Below are 13,272 nucleotides of genomic sequence, written 5' to 3' on the forward strand. Positions count from 1 at the left end.
CCCTACATCAAAACCTCGTGCTTCAGATTGTGGTGGTGAATGGCCCCGGCCTTGTCCGGCCACACGGTGACCTGAGAAACGCTTGTCAGGCCTGGGCCTTGCTGAACAGCCCCTGGGCCCAGCTCCTCTTGAGCTTCCCAGAGACACCGAGCGCTGCCAGGCACTTGTGCTGTCTGACGAGCTCCTGGGGTGTCCTGTGAACTGCCTTGGAAACCGCTTTTCCTGCCTCAATGGCATGACATCCTCCTTCTCCCACTCTCAGAGCCAGGCTGCTGACCCACGCTGCGGCCACGATGAAGCGTTGATGGCTGAGGCCCCTCGCCTGTGGCCCATGAACAGCGCTCCCAAAGGAGGCCCTTGGGGCTCTCCCGGAGCCCAGAGGTGCCAGCAGCAACCTCCCTCTGAGTGGGGCCTCGCAGAGCCAGCGCGCTCTCAAGCTTGCTGCACTGGCAGCATGACTGAGCAGCCATGGATCCCACTCCTGGAGGCTCCAGTTTAACCACTGCTCAGCTCGAGTGCTGTTAAGCTTTTAGGCTGCATTCCTTTGGATCCTTGTCCTTTCTGTCCCTTTCTCAAATGCACCTAAACACACACACACACACACACACACACACATAATTCTCAGGATGTTTCTCATTCCATTGACTGAATTTTGTTTCTTGCTTTTTTTTCCCTATGTTGTTCTGTAACCAAGCAGTAAGTAATAATGTAAATGTTGCCAATGAATTTTCTTGAGCTGTTGCTTAATATTCAATCTGGTTTTTACTGAACCTTGCCTGGGAATTTTTAAGCAATCTCAGACACTTGTTCATACCAAGCCTTGGGAGCATGATGTGCAGGATTGACACTGGAAAGCAAGAGAGTCGTTCAAGAGGGATGAGTTTAACTGTCCATTTTATTACTCTTCTATTTATTTCACTCTAATAAGCCAAGCCAAGCTTTTCTTGGAGGCAGAATGTGTGTGGGAGGCACTACAATATTATCCCAGAGCTCTGGGCTGAATAGCACCCAGACTTGGGCTGCACAAGCTGGAGAAAAAAAATGTTCCTGCCCTTGAACTTCCTTCCTCTCCTCTCAACAACTGAAAACAAAATTATAAATCAATAAACTATAATTACAATGAATCAATTATAATAAAAATGAAATTTTTTTCCTTACGATACTCCAATGATTTAAGCCAAAACAACAATAACAATTATTACCAATAAATATAAACAAATTATATACTAAGAAATACCTTCTGAAAGTTTTAACGCAGTAACTAATATACTTTAGATTAAAAATATCTAAAAAAACTATCATACAATCTAACATGCCTTAGTAAAACAATTCATATTCCAAATATACTAAACACAAAACCAAGCACCACTATAATTTCTCATACATTTTAACCAAACAATTAAACTTTAATAACACCCTAAAGTACTCTAAAACAATTCAAATTATTTTTCAAAATTTAATTGTGGGTGAGTGCTTTTATTTGGATATTGGTTTTTGGATTGTTTGGGTTAGATGATTTAAAAAATGGGATTTTTATAGCAAATTAATCAGCTGAGAAGGCGGCGCTCTGCAAACAGAACTGACTGAAAATGAATGGGACCGAAATCAGTAACTCTGAAAGTTTTATTTGCTGTCAAATACATCCCACCCAGCCAGCCCCACACAATCCCCATCCCACCACTCCCAACTGGGATCCCAGTGCTCCCAATCCCCTCGCAACCCCATCTGGGACCTGTGGAATGGAGTGAGTTTGGCCTGGGATTGAGTTTTTCTGAGGAGGGAACAAGCAATTTGAGGAGGGATTGAGCCTCAAAATTCAGTTGTTTTCAGTGGGATTTGAGTGGTTTTGAGGTGACAGATCCATCCCTCTTAGCTTTTCGAGTACAAAGAGAGGAAGAACAGAAAAAAATTAAGGCCAAACCAAAAGGAGAAGCGGGCAGGTGTGTTCCCAACAGGGATCACAGGGAATGTGGGTCACCAGGGCTGTGCCCAGCATGGGTCCTGCAGTGGGGGATGGATCTGGAGCAGCGCACGAAGCTCTTCCCGCACTCGGGGCACTCGCAGGGCTTCCCTCACCGGTGCCTCCGTTGGTGTCGGGTCAAGTTAGAGCTGCTGGAGAAGCTCTTCCCACACTGGGGACACTCGTAGGGCCTCTCCCCAGTGTGGATGCGCTGGTGCCTGACGAGGTGGGAGTTGTGCTTGAATCCCTTCCCGCAGTCGGGGCAGCAGAAGGGCCTCTCCTCTGTGTGACTCTGATAGTGCAGGAGGAGATGGGAGCGGGTCCGAAACCCCTTCCCACACTTGGAACATTCGTAGGGCCTCTCCCTAGTGTGGATCTTTTGGTGGACAATCAGGTGGGGACGCTGCCTGAAGCTCTTCCCACACTCCCCACACTCGTAGGGCCGTTCCCCAGTGTGGGTTCTCTTGTGCTGGATCAGGGTGGAGCTCCGCCTGAAGCTCTTCCCACATTCCTCACACTTGTGGGGCCTCTCCCCAGAGTGGATCTTTTGGTGCTGGATCAGGGTGGAGCTGTGCCTGAAGCTCTTCCCACATTCCTCACACTCGTGGGGCCTCTCCCCAGTGTGGATGTGCCAGTGTCTGACAAGATGGGAGTTCCGCCTGAAGCCCTGCCCGCAGTCAGGGCAGCAGAAGGGCCTCTCCTCTGTGTGCGTGCGCTGGTGCACGAGGAGATGGGAGCTGCTCTGAAACCTCTTCCTGCACTGATCACACTCGTAGGGCCGTTCCCCAGTGTGGCTCCTCTGGTGGATGATCAGTTGGGAGCTCCTGCTGAAGATCTTCCCACACTCCTCACACTTGTGGGGCTTCTCTCCATCAGGAACCTCTTCGTGGACCACCAGCTCCGAGCTCTGGCTCCATCTCCGGCCGCCTTCCCGGCCCAGGCTGGCTCTTTCCCCCTCAGATCCCTGCCATCTGCGTTTGCAGCCCCTCCTCGTGCGGCATCTCCGGGGCTTTTCCTCCCCATTGGGTTCCTGCGCCGTGGAGCCGCTCAAAACGGCCTCTACCACGAGGTTCTGCCGCGGGGATTTGTCCTCCCTGATCTCCATGCTCAGCTCCTGCTCTGGGGGAGGAAGGACAAGGACAGGATGGCATTTGCCTCCGGGCCACAGGCAAGGGCAAGGAGATGCCCCCAGGCTGTCCTGCAGCCGGGGCCGTGCTGGGCTGGGAGATGCAGCAGGAGAGAGGGGGAAAGGGGCACTGACTTCCTCCTCACCTGCCTCAGTGTTCAGGGGCATTTTCCTCTTCCTCACAGCCTCACAAGAATGGGAAATCCTGGTTTGGGAAAAACAAGGGATGAGGATGATGAGTTTGAAGGTCTTTCTGCCCAAGTCCATCTCTACAAGTCACCGGCCATCTGGGCTCCAGAAATACCTCCCAAACACCAAGATTCAGCCTTGAAAAAGCCTCCCAGGAATTCCCCATACCTCGACCCTACCCTCTGCTGTTAAGGGTTCCCCCTGTCCCAGCTGCTGGGGTCATGCTTGCATTGGGGGTCCCCCTTGTCCTCAGTGCCCGCCCTCCCCAGCCTGCTGGCAGTCCCAGCAATCCCAAAACCTGCCCCCTCTTCACTCTGCCCATTCAGGATGCCGGGGCTTCTCGGGCTGCCTTTTGGGCTCCCTTCTCCCCTCATTCTCTGCTCTGGGCTGCAGGGGCTCCAAGGAGTCCCCCCTGCCCCTCTCCAGCCTCTGCAGGCTCCCGCCAATGGCGGCGCTCCCCCCTCTCTGGGCTCCCCACTTTGGGCTCCTGGGGGACACAGGGCTCTGCTCCTCCAGGCTGCCTCTGCCGCCAGCCGCCACCGTCACCCCCCGATGTCCCCACGAGGGGCCTTTACCGCTCAGCCTTGCACTTCTTCATTCTCCAAACATCCCCCAAAAAAATCCCAACCCAGGCATTCCCCCAGAGTATTTGGGCTGAGCTCCACCTCCCTGGGCACCTCCAGACTTCCCGTGTGCCTGACCCTGGGACGACCTGGAACACCTTGGACCCCCATTCCAGCCTTTCCCTGCCCCCAGCCCCATCCTTCTGCAAAAACCAGAGATGCCCTGAACTCCCCCTTCTGGAATATCCAGGGTGTCCCTATGTCATGTCCCACCTTTTTTGGGAAACCCTGGACCCCCCTTTCCTGGGCTCCAGGCCCCCTGGAACTCCGTTCTATCTCTCCCCATCCCTGCCCCACCATTTCCGTGACCCTGATCCCCCCCTGCACCCCCATTCCTGAGACCCGAGACCCCCTTTTACCCCTTTGCCCAGCACTGAGACCCCCCTGCACCCCCTTATCCAGCACCAACTCAACCTTTCCCCAGCCCCCGCTTCTCCCAGCACCCAGCCCCACACACTTTTCCCTGGCCTGGGATCCCTGGGCCCCCATTCCTGCATTTTCCAGCCCCCAGACCCTCCTTTTTTCACTCCCAGGACATCCTGGCACCCCCTTTCCTGGGCACAGGATTCCCTGCACACCCCATCCCAGCTCTCCCAGTCCCTGCACCCCCTTTCCTTGACTCTGAGCCCCTGAACCTCCTTCCCAGCTCGGCCAGCCCTTCAAGTCCCCCTTTCCTTGGCCTCTTGACCCCCCTGGATCCCCAGTCTCTCACGTTCAGCCCCCCAGCTCCCCGATCTCGCTGTCCCCCCAGTTCTGCACTCCCTGCAGTACCTGGCAGTGGCGCTGTCGCAGCCCGGCCCTGTCGCCGCGTCCTCTCAGTGCCCGTTCGGGCCCTGCCCGCCCAGCCCGACACGCTCGACTGTGGGGGACACTCCCCTGTGCCCAGGCTACAGGAGAGCGGCCGGGGCTGCCAGCCCTAAACCACAGGAGCAGCTGGCAGACGCTGCTGCAGGAAGAAAGGGCCCACTCTGGGCAGGGGAAAGCCAAGGTTTATTTCAGGGCAGCTCTGACCCTCAGGGCAACCTGCTGCACACAGCACACACTCAGCCCCTGCACCAGCTTGGAAAGGGGGGCGCAAACAAGGCAAAGATACATCCAACAACCAATGGGGGAAACGGGGGGTGTGCAAACCGGGCAGATGGACATGAAGGAGCACAAATGAGGAAGCACCTTAAGGGAGGGCCCTGACCTCTGCCCAATCACTCCACGCCCCTGGGGGAAGATTCTGGAAAGAGGGGAAGGGAGGCCGAGGGATTGACAGGGGCCCAGGGAGGAGACTGGGGAATGGCTCTGCAGCCACAGGGAGGATTGACATGGCCGAGGAGGGAAGGCACTTGGGGCAAAGCATTTTCAGGAAAGAAGCGGGGCTACATCAGGGAAACCATTGCAAACTGAGAACAAGGAGAATAAACCACAATAGAACACGGCCTGGGGTCCCCCAGTCCTTGATTGTGGGGGACGTGGACGGGACCCCTGCGAGCGCTGGGGCAGCGAGCGGGGCCGGATGGAGCCGCAGAGAGCGGGGATGGTGGGGGGAGCTGAGCTGGGATATTGGGATAGCCAGGGCTGAGACATTGGGATAGCCACAGCTGGGATATTAGGATAGCCAGGGCTGGGATACTGGGATAGCCAAAGCTGGGATATTGGGATAGCCACACCTGGGATGTTGGGATGGCCAGGACTGGAATATTGGGATAGCCAGCCCTGGATCAAGGACAGGAACGGGCCCGTGGCCGACAGTGCCCTGGAGACGGGGCAGGTACAACCAGAGTGGGGGGACTGGGGGGAGCCGGGGGCTGGGATCTGTGGGAATGGAGGACTCTGAGGGGCTGGGATGGGATCTCTACGGCTACGAGGGGTGGGATTTCATCTCCTTCCAGCTGGGCTCCGGGAGCTTTGCAGTGTCCGACGGTGCCACCTGGATCAGCCAGAGGTGCTGGGAATGCAAAGGGATCATGGTGGAGCAGATGAAGCATTCCCTAGGACACAGCTGTGTGGAAGAGCTCCCAAAATCCATCAGACATGGTTGGGAGGCTCTGGAGCACAAAGGTGGGTGTGGGAGGAGGAGGGGAGTTCCTGTGGGAGTGTGGGATTGAGGAATGGGGGCCTTGGGAATGCAGAAATTGCCATGCGATTTCCATGGCCAGATCTCACTCTCATCCCAGCCAGGTGAGAATTCCATGGATGGATCTCACCCTAACCCATTGCCATGGGATTTCCATGGGGAAATGATTTGAATGGATGACCAATGCCATGCCAGCAGTGTAATTGTGAAATACAAAGCTGTGTTTCGTGTCAGGTTCATACAGGCAACGTGTATATTTGTGATTGTGATATATGTGGAAACTGACCATGGGACAGTTATAAAGATGAATTCTAATAAATAACTGAGGAGGTAAAGCATGGAAGAAGGCCTTTGAACCTATCCTTTGTTCACAATTACCCTTTGTAAGTCCTGAGTTGATTTAGGATCATTTGAATTAAAGCTTTAAGGATGTTGCTGTTTGACAGGAACTTTCTGCTTTAGCTAAGCCTTAAAGAGTTTTGCAGTAATAACCTCTTGAAGTATAATTTTAGAATATTGCTTGTAGTAAGGATCTTTGAAACGATAGGTTTAGAATATGTAAAAAGGAAACATGCTTATCTTGATACATTAAAAAAACAGTGAAAAGCAGGTTAAGAACGGAAGATGAACATCTACTCAAGGATTGATAGTGTCGACCAAGGGAAGGTGGACATCACTGTTATGAGATTTGCAATTAAAAGGTGGACCCACATCTGGAATCGGGACCTCACCAGCTGGGAGACTTCTTTCTTCTTTTGGAAGCCGGACCCCACCATCTGGGGATACTCCTTTCTGGGATACATCCTGAAAAAAACTAAATCATAATAGTGTATAGAATTGTGATGTAAAAATTGGGAATGGAAACTGCTGAGAAAGCTTATGAGTACCCCTATCAATGCCTGTAAGCCTCAACTATCGGTGTGCAGTTGGAGGGAAAGCTTCCCCCACTATACCCAGCCTGTATTGCTCATACTTTACCATATTAATTAATAAATTGATTGCTGCTTGAATATTGGCCTAGTCAAGCTTCTCATTTGTAACACAATGACCCGTAATCCCTGCTGGGATTGCATGGGACATGGGTGCCAATGCTGTGCCCAGGCCAGCTCTGCTGTGCCTGTGGCAGCGCCAGGGGAGTGCCCTGTGCCTGCCCTGAGCCCAGCAGGAGCCTTTCCTTGGCTGCTGTGTGCCCTGCCTGGGGCAGGAGGGCACTGCCAGAGCAGCTTTGGTGGCCCTGGGCACCCGGCCGGGCTGCAGCCGCTGCAGGGGCTCCTGGGGAATGTTCCAGAGCAAAGCTGAAAGCAAACAACAGTTTCTGGAGGGGATTCTGCCCCTGGGCTGTGCTGGGAGCCCAAGGGCAACAGCCCCAAGGGCTGGAGCTCAGTGTCCCTCGGCCAGGCCGTGTTCCCTGGCTCTGCCCTGTCCCCTGTCCCTCGTCCCTCACCTGTCCCCTGTCCCTGTCCTTGTCCCTCAGCTCTCCCCTGTCTTGTCCCCTGTCCCTCATCTCTCCCCTGTCCCTGTCCCCTGTCCCTTGGCTCTGTGGGGTCCGAGATGGCAGCAGGACCTGGGGCAGCCCTGGGGGAGAATAACCCTGAGCCCCAGCTGGGCCAGTTGTCCCAGTTCCCCCAGGGGTGCCCAGGTCACTCCCAGCATGGGCCCTGTAGCTCCCAGTCACACCCAGTATGATCCCAGTCACTTTCAGTTGCATTCAGTACAATCCCAGTACGATTCCAGTCACTCCCAGTATGATCCCACTATGATCCCAGCATGGTCCCAGGTGTTACCATTTACCCCTAGGATGGTTCCAGCCTCTCTCAGTATGGTTCCAGTCACCCCTCTATCATCTCAGTCACTCCCAGTACTCTCAGTACAATGCCATTTGCCCCCACTATCGTCCCAGTATAGTATAGTCACCCAGTAGGGTTCCAGTTACTCCCAGTACCATCCCAGTCACTCCCAGATAGTCCCAGTATATTAATCCAGTAGCTTCCTTTATGGTTGCTCAGTGATTCCAGTCACTCCTGGCCTCTCCCAGTATATCCCAGTTGCCCGCAGTGTGCTTCCACGCACTCCCAGTTGCTCCCAGTAGCTTCCACCATGATTCCAGTTGCTCATAGCGACTCCCAATCACCTCCAGCATGATTCCAGTTACTCCCTGTTTATCCCAGTTGCCCCAACATAGTCCCAGCTCTTCTCAGCTTGCTCCTAGTGACTTCCAATATCATCCCAGTATGACCCCAGTCACCCTCACTGTAGTCCCAGTTGCTCCAGTACGATCCCAGTTGCTCCCAGTTGCCCCTAGCACTGGCCCAGTCATTCCAAGTGTGATCCCAGTCTCCCCCAGCATGGTCCCTGTCACACCAGTCTCCCCCAGTATGGTTACAGACACTCCCAGTATATCCCAGTTGCCCTCAGCATACTCATGGTCCTTCCCAGTCACACCCAGCTAACCCAATACGGTTCCACTTTCTACCAGTCACTCCCAGTATATCCCAGTTGCCGCCACTACAATCACTGTTGCCCCAGTTCTGGTCCTGCTGGGTCCCAGTGTGCTCTGATCCTGCTCCCAGTGGGTCCCAGTCCTGGGTGTGGTGTGTCCCAGTGTCCCAGTCCATCCCAGCCTGTCCCAGTCCATCCCAGCCTGTCCCAGTCCATGCCTGTCCCAGTCCATCCCAGCCTGTCCCAGTCCATCCCAGCCTGTCCCAGTCCATGCCTGTCCCAGTCCATGCCTGTCCCAGTCCATCCCAGCCTGTCCCAGTCCATCCCAGCCTGTCCCAGTCCGTGCCGGTCCTTTCCCAGCCGCCGTTTCCCGGATCCTGCCCCTCCCGCCCCCGGAGCTGCCCCCGGACGGCAGCTACAGCACCCCTGGAGCTCCAGAGGAAAATTCCACCCTTCCACAGGATCCCTGCTCCAGCAGAGCCACACCTGGCACTGCAGGAGGCTGCAGCCGCCGTTCAGTGGGACTGCTGCCAGCACCCTGACCCTCAGGGTGTCAGCTCCTGTTCTCACCCTGCCAGTGGTTTTTTTGTCTGTACTACTGCATTTGTAGATTTAGTTTTCCTAGTAAAGAACTGTTATTCCTATTCCCATATCTTTGCCTGAGAGCCTTTTAATTTCAAAATTATAATAATTTGGAGGGAGGGGCTTTACATTTTTCATTTCAGGGGAAGCTCCTGCCTTCCTTAGCAGACACCTGGCTTTCCAAACTGTTGCCCTGATTTTTTAAGATTTTCTAAGCCTTCTGATGTTTGCATTCTTCTAACAAACTTTCTCAACACTTTATGTAAATAACTTATTGTTTTTCATTTGTTTATGGAGGAGGAGAAATTTGATGGACTGTTGGTTTGTCCAGTGTCATTGGAGGGGTGGCACTTTCAGTCTCCAATCCACTGTCACTTTTGGAAATCTATAAAAGTTGGAGTCAGAAATAAAAAAGGCTTTTTCTTGCCTTGGTAGAGCAGCGTGTCCACGTCCTGTGGTTTCATGTCCTATAGTGACAGCAAACCAAGACAGATTTTGGCAACCAATGTGAGACTGCAAACTCTGATTTCATGTATTTATAGATGTGTCAATTGCTGGTTTCATAGAGCTGATTTTTGGCAAAAGTGTGGTTTTTGTTTTATCCCCTCTATTAGACTTCCAAAGGTGAAATGTTATTTTAAGGTCAAAAGCAAAGTTTTTAAATTGATATATATGGGAGGATTTTTTGCCAAAAATTAGCTCATGAAAAGGATGGAGCAAAATCGAATGTTACACCGGTGTTGGTTGGTTTTAATTGCTTCTTGTAGCACAGATTTTCCTGTGGAACAACCAAAATCAAATGTTTGGGTGATCTTAGCCAGGGAAGGAGGCTCGGACACCATATGTTTGCCTAACCAGAAAAGCCTTTCTCAACCTGTCTAGTCGGTGCCAGTAAAGGATTTGCCTGTGATCAAAAAGCAATTCAGTAGGATGCCTGGTGAAATTGACAATGGGAGCAGTCCTGTATTGAATTGGAACATTTGGGCCAAAGAACTTCCCAAAGCATTGTCTGAAGCCCAAGAATTACAAATCCTTGGTCCTTTAACAATGGATTTCTGCCTTACGTTTACAGCTAATGATTGGCAAGAAGGTCATCCTCCAAAGTACAAAGTTACTCCCCATTGTTTTGCATACAGAAATTCAAGTTGTTGGTGTAATTATTCAGACAGTTGGGATGTGCTTTCCGAGGCTGACCAATATCCACGACAATTGCCAAAAGGATGTTGGTTCATTGGTGGAGATAGGGCTGGGCAGGGCATTCCATCACGCCTTGAAGGTGGCCCATGTAGGACTGGAATGCTCACTGGGATAGCCCCTACTGCTAAAGCAGTCATTAAGAAGAAACATAGGGGAACAAGATCTGCTCATCATTATGATGAGAATTGTAAGAGTGATTTCATGCCTTGGAATGCTGCCAAAAGGGTTTCAGCAGGTTTGTTTTTACCCCAGCTGGCTTCAGCAATGGCATTGAAACAATTCGATGGGGTTGGATGTTGGCTGAGTAATCAAACTAATGCCACATCCACTGCAATCAGTGATATGCTGACAGATGTTAACAGTGTTTGACATGCTACCCTTCAAAGCAGAGCAGCAATGGATTTTCTTTACTGGCACACGGACACGGTTGTGAGGAATTTGAAGGATTGTGTTGTATGAACCTGTGTGATCATTCTGAATCCATCCACAAAAGCATACAAAAGCTGAAAGATTTGGCAGCTGAAACTAAAGAAGATGGTGGGTCCTGGTTAGGTGATTTGTTCCAAGAATGGAGCTTTGCAGCCTAGCTAAGGGAACTTTGTAAAATAGGTTTATATGTGTTGGGTGTTTTGGTGGTGATACTAGTAGTAATACCTTGCATACTTTGGTGTGTGCGACAAATGATGCACAAAATGATCAAAAAAGTTTCTATCATACAGGAGAGAGAGGTAGGAAATGGATTCACAGAGAGTTCTCGAAATCTCACAGAGATGATGGATGAAGGTGTAGACATGGAGGAAGGTTTTGAATTAAGACCTTGGAACTGACGAGACTTTTTTGAACAATGTCTTGTAATTGTTATCAGACATGACTTATGCCCTTTGAACTGACTGGACTTTCACAGCATTAAAATTGCTGTGTTGTAATATAGCAATGCTTGGTGCAAGCAAAAAGATGCTTTAAGCTAGTAATAAGCAGATATATTATAGTACAACTACAAAACACAAAGTAGTTAATAAATGACATGGTTATGAAGGTTTCTTTTAAGGTGAACTGAGAGGGGGGAATGTGGGAATCCTTGAAATCAGAGGGTTTTGGGAAAGCTGCAAAAGGCAGGCCTCAGAGACAGCAGAACTGTGATTATACAGTAGCCATAAGATTGATCATCAGAGAAATTATGTAAGAAGTAGAAAAGTAAGGACAAAAAAAAATGGATTGTCTATTAATGCTTGGCTAGAAGAGCTCCCTTAGCTACAGAAAAGTATATCTAGCAAGATATTAGCAAATTCTAAGCTTAATAATGGAGCTGTGTGCATTGTGTTTAATACTTAGATGCAGGTATTGTATTTGAAATAAGCAAGCATTGTTTTAACCAAAGGTATGTGTGCTTATAGTGATTGGATGGAACTACTGTCAATATGCTTTTGTTTTGTGTGATTGGTCAAAAAATTTACAAAGTAAGTTGTAATATTAAGTTCTTAGTCTGCTGCCTGGGATGTGAGCTGCTGGCATCTTCCCATTGTCATAACCATGTAACGAGACTGATGCTGGAAAATAAAACAGCTCAAGGCACGTTCCTCAGCAGTCCCGTCCCGTTCGGGATTTCTACACAGCCCCCGGCTGGCGACAGAAATCCTTTTAGGGCTGAGTTTTATCAAGTCCATCTTGTTAAGCTCTATGGCTGTCCAAATTAATTTATATCAGGTTTGAGTGTTATTTAATCAGATGTATCATAAATTTTATGAGTGAGCTGTTCAGTGTTTCCTTTGTTGCATTTTTTCTGTCATAAATAAATAAATGTTTGTATTCCTGTTTTTATAGCCAGCTTTTCATATGCTTTACCATCTTTTGGTGTAATTATCTACAAGACACATGTCGTTTCAGAATCCCTCCTTTGTTCTCCAGCTGCTCATGTATCTCTTAGACCAGACTACCCCTCTAGCTGGGCTCTGCACTGGGGCTCCATGGTTTGACCTAGTGCTGCCTCATGATTTTCAAGTATTTTTCAGAGTTCCAGGAAATGATATCTCAGCTTTGTCAGAAGTCTTCTCTAAACTGATGGTATTGTGACATCTACTCTAAGCAATCAGATGCAGTCCCAATTGTTATTACAGAACCACTCCAACAGTTTGCTGTGTTTAAAGCACCTCCATGCTGAGGAGATTCTGGAGGAGACAGCTATTGGATGGTTCATCAGTCTTTCACCCCTAGACCTTTACTCCTAAGTGCTATTCTTAGGAGCCTTGTTTAAAATTACATTTAGGGAATTCTCTCCCACTTAGAGCTTGGGTGGTGGCCAGGCCTTAGCTCTACCTGGACAGGAATTTGCCAACAGACCCAGATGTTTTCTGCATCAAAACTAGATTGGAGTTGCTTTGACTTTGCAATTTCACCGTCTGTACATGACAGTTGAACTATTTTTAAAGGGAGCTTGGGAATTATGATCTGGAAATAATTATCCAAGTCCCCACTGAATCAAGGTTTGTCAGCTGTTTGCAGACTCTGGGATGATGGCACATTATTTCAGAGATTTTTGTTTATTTCATTCCACCTATGTTGTTAGTTTTGTCTGCTATTAGAAATATTCCCGATCGTTGTATCTAAATTATTCCTAATTGCTCTAAGTTTCTTGTCCACTACATGTATTATTTCGCTACGATGTTTCTTCATACTCATAACAAAAGACATGCATCTCATTCTTATTAAAAAAAAAAAAAAAAAACAAAAAAAAGAGGAATGAATTCCTTAAGAACATTCAAATAATGCAATATGTACATGAGAAATTTGGACGACTAATCATTTTGAATCATGCAATATTTACATTAGAAACTTGGAAAAAAGGTCATCCCATCTAAATCCCAGTGGAGTGTCCCACAGGGAAGCCTAATTGATTCATTAACTTCAGGAGAAGAGATGCCTGTGTTTTATCACCAACAGCTCAAAGCAGTCACCTGTTCATTCCATCAGATACTGATCAGCTCTGAAGAAATGAGGCCCAGTGGAAAGAGAAATAACCTCATCCCCTTGCAGCCTTTGTGGCCAGAACAGGAACAGGAGTAGGACTGCCAAGACACAGCTGTGCCTGGAAACT

At 49.8% G+C, this 13,272-nt stretch overlaps 1 protein-coding gene and 1 pseudogene across 1 annotated transcript in view; one reads left to right on the forward strand and one right to left on the reverse strand.

The window, feature by feature from the left end:
* LOC135292520 (zinc finger protein 420-like) overlaps window positions 1–13,272 on the forward strand; it is a 228,633-nt pseudogene that overhangs the window by 82,350 nt on the left and 133,011 nt on the right.
* Window positions 1–13,272, reverse strand: part of LOC135292470 (hydrocephalus-inducing protein-like) — a 94,900-nt gene that overhangs the window by 51,991 nt on the left and 29,637 nt on the right. The window lies entirely within an intron of this gene.

The sequence above is a fragment of the Passer domesticus genome, unplaced genomic scaffold, assembly GCF_036417665.1.
Source record: "Passer domesticus isolate bPasDom1 unplaced genomic scaffold, bPasDom1.hap1 HAP1_SCAFFOLD_37, whole genome shotgun sequence".
NCBI lineage: Eukaryota > Metazoa > Chordata > Aves > Passeriformes > Passeridae > Passer > Passer domesticus.